We start from the raw sequence: 4263 nt of genomic DNA on the forward strand, positions 1-4263 counted from the left end.
GCATTATAATCATGTAACATGTGTTGGCAGTAACTGTCATGAGACAAGAGACCTGTGCTATCAACAGTAGACCAGTGTTACGCATTTTTGTATAACTGGAGACTAGAAGTAGTTTTGTGGCTACCACCAAGTGAAGAAACAACAGTTTTTCCAGTGAAATGGCCTCCAAAACCAGACAAGATGCAACAGACCAGGAATGCACCAAGAACATGCTTGTTGTTTTCACCAACATCCATAAAAATGGTATAAAAGAAATAAAATAAAACAATCTGGGGTGCCTGAAAAGATACTTTAAAAATCTGTGGAACACCGCCATGTCCAAAAGTTTTAAAAATTGTGAAAATAATTATGAATATCCAGGAGAAAAAAAATAAACTAAAAACATATACATTGTGCAAGAGCATCCCCATTTGAAAAAATACTTTTTAATGTGAGTATTGTATAGAGATTTGTCCTGTTTATGTATTTATTTATTTTGACAGAGCAAAACAGGTAAAATCTGTATCATAACAGCTGAAAAAAATATTTGTCATTTTTCAGTTCTAATATATAAGGTTTCCCTTCATATAACAGCAAATGCCAGAAAAAGAATGACTATTTGCTCATTTAAATACAGCTAAAGAAATTGTAATTTTGTGGTCAAATGTTATCAAAGAACAAATCACTATTTTTTAAAATGCATATTTTTAGGGTGGACTTTATTTACAGTTTTGGCCCATATTTTTTGTTTTCTGATTTTTTTTGTTTGTTTTGTTTTGTTTTGTTTGGTTGTCTTCTTAGGGTTTCTGTGATTTTACTGACTATTTATCTGTAAGTTACAGTTCAAAACTTAAAAAAATGTTTTCCACACTGTAAATTATTTTTTATTGGGTTTGACTGTCGATGTCTGAGGGAGAACAATCAGCGCACATGATCTGAACTGTTATGCGATGTTGGTACTCCAAAGCATTTCAAGGACTGCAGGAGCAATGGGAGCAGAGTATCGCTGCACAAGGAGACTACTTTAATGGGAATAGAAACCAATTCTAAATCTGGTACAGTTTTTTGATTTTAAAGCACAGTTATAGAACTTTCTCAGAAGCAGTAGGAATCCTTTCAACAGGGCTGGAAAGGGAACAAAACAAAGCAAAAAATACGTCACAAGTAGAAAGAATCAAGGAAAATATAAAGGGAGAGGATGCATTATTAAAAAAAAAAAAACTGCACTGCAATGAATCCAAAAGCAAGTAATTGAATGTGTTAGAGAAAGTAGGCATGATACATGACTGATCAGATGATTGATGTTTTCCTGACATAGTGATGAAAAAATTGTAAAAAAATAAATAAATAAATAAATAAATAAATAAAATGGAGGCATCCTGTGAGAGGGAACAGGTGTTATAAATGACTAAGCAGATGCCTCTTCTTGCATTTAATCTTCTCCATTTTGGTACTTTTTTATGCATATGACTTGCTGGATGAAGGCTGTTGAAGAGTTCAGAGATATGATTGGGCCATTTCAGCATCAGTTTAGAAAAAACAACTGGTAAAAACATCTTTAAAAAAAGACAGTTGTGTCAGCCTGAAAGACTCGCCCACCTGGAAAGTTCAATCCTGTCTATCAGTACCTCTAACATTAACACAACTACTTCCAAGCACAAATACAAAGCAGTACAGGGTTTATTTTCCTTCCTTTTCTTCACAGTCTGTTTTCTACATTTACTTTAGTGAAAAATGCATGTGAAAATCTCAGGTGGAGCTGTTGATACAATCACCTCCACAGCAGCACAGGAAGTGACCTGCCTCTGAATACCTCAGTCAGCTAAATATAGCCAGGAGATGCATGTCTGTCAGCCTCCCCCTCTCTCACCCTTCCCTCAAGCCCTTATCTTAATTATTTCCAGACCTCTCAGGCTACATGCAAACAATCACAGATGCACACAAACGCGCACACTCACGCTCACTCAGGGCTGATAAAAAATACCAGTGTTGTGTTTACTGGCCTTCCTGCTGATCTTAAAGCCAGGCAGGGTGTGACCATCTTTTCCATTTTTGAATCCCTGATGGAACAAAAATCTAGTGTTAGAAAGTAAAAGCGCTAGGCCACAATGTTTCAGGGTTTTATCTCTGTAAATACAACTCTTGCATTCAATTTTAAGTTTTAGACTTTTTCCTTTTGCTCCAGGCAGCCAGTGAGTCCATTTAATTCACAAACTGTGACTTGATGTATTCTGGAGCCTGTTAAGAACTTCTTATTAGCGATCGACCAAATGACGGAACAGTGCTCCAAGTGAGAATACACTCGTGAATTCATAGCTTAATTGCTAAATGAGAGACAAAAACAGAGCATTGTGTGGGAGCAACTGCACATTTTCCCATTTTCTTCAACAACTGTACATCTTTAGCTTTGACACAAAATGAATGCTAAAAAGAAAAACTCCAGCATGCAACCACTGATACTGCCTTTTTTTTCCCTCATGTTTCTCCGCCTTGTCAAAACCTGGTGCATGCATTACCCACAATGCAACCTGGCTGCTGACAGCACAGCCTCAGATTTATGCTAGTAGCAGCTAAATTTGGGTTGAACTGCTGGTTTCAAGAAGAAGTGAGGAGCGAATTATAGTATTTGAAGTCATTTATCAGATTTCATGTAGATACACACGTGGACAAAATTGTTGGTACCCCTCAGTTAAAGAAGGAAAAACCCACAATTCTCACTGAAATCACTTGAAACTCACAAAAGTAACAATAAATAAAAATTTATTGAAAATTAAATAATCAAAATCAGCCATCACTTTTGAATTGTTGATTAACATAATTATTTAAAAAAAACAAACTAATGAAATAGGGCTGGACAAAAATGATGGTACCCATAACTTAATATTTTGTTGCACAACCTTTTGAGGCAATCACTGCAATTAAACGATTTCTGTATTTGTCAATGAGCGTTCTGCAGCTGTCAACAGGTATTTTGGCCCACTCCTCATGAGCAAACAGCTCCAGTTGTCTCAGGTTTGATGGGTGTCTTCTCCAAATGGCATGTTTCAGCTCCTTCCACATATGTTCAATGGGATTCAGATCTGGGCTCATAGAAGGCCACTTTAGAATAGTCCAACGCTTTTCTCTCAGCCATTCTTGGGTGTTTTTGGCTGTGTGTTTTGGATCGTTGTCCTGTTGGAAGACCCATGACCTGCGACTGAGACCAAGCTTTCTGACACTAGGCAGCACATTTCTCTCCAGAATGCCTTGATAGTCTTCAGATTTCATCTTACCTTGCACACTTTCAAGACACCCTGTGCCAGATGCAGCAAAGCAGCCCCAAAACATTACTGAGCCTCCTCCATGTTTCACCGTAGGGACAGTGTTCTTTTCTTCGTATGCTTGGTTTTTGAGTCTATGAACATAGAGTTGATGTGCCTTACCAAAAAGCTCCAGTTTGGTCTCATCTGTCCAAAGGACATTCTCCCAGAAGCTTTGTGGCTTGTCAACATGCATTTTTGCAAATTCCAGTCTGGCTTTTTTTATGAGTTTTTTTCAGCAGTGGTGTCCTCCTTGGTCGTCTCCCATGAAGTCCACTTTGGCTCAAACAACGACGAATGGTGCGATCTGACACTGATGTACCTTGGCCTTGGAGTTCACCTTTAATTTCTTTGGAGGTTGCTCTGGGCTCTTTGGATACAATTCCAACGATCCGTCTCTTCAATTTGTCATCAATTTTCCTCTTGCGGCCACGTCCAGGGAGGTTGGCTACTGTCCCGTGGGTCTTGAACTTCTGAATAATATGAGCCACTGTTGTCACAGGAACTTCAAGCTGTTTAGAGATGGTCTTATAGCCTTTACCTTTAAGATGTTTGTCTATAATTTTTTTTCGGATGTCCTGGGACAATTCTCTCCTTCGCTTTCTGTTGTCCATGTTCAGTGTGGTACACACCTTTTCACCAAACAGCAGGGTGACTACTTGTCTCCCTTTAAATAGGCAGACTGACTGATTATGAGTTTGGAAACACCTGTGATGTCAATTAAATGACACACCTGAGTTAATCATGTCACTCTGGTCAAATAGTTTTCAATCTTTTATAGAGGTACCATCATTTTTGTCCAGGCCTGTTTCATTAGTTTGTTTTTTTTAAATAATTATGTTAATCAACAATTCAAAAGTAATGGCTGTTTTTGATTATTTAATTTTCAATAAATTTTTATTTATTGTTACTTTTGTGAGTTTCAAGTGATTTCAGTGAGAATTGTGGGTTTTTCCTTCTTTAACTGAGGGGTACCAACAATTTT

The sequence above is a fragment of the Acanthochromis polyacanthus genome, chromosome 9 (assembly GCF_021347895.1).
Source record: "Acanthochromis polyacanthus isolate Apoly-LR-REF ecotype Palm Island chromosome 9, KAUST_Apoly_ChrSc, whole genome shotgun sequence".
Classification (NCBI taxonomy): Eukaryota; Metazoa; Chordata; class Actinopteri; family Pomacentridae; genus Acanthochromis; species Acanthochromis polyacanthus.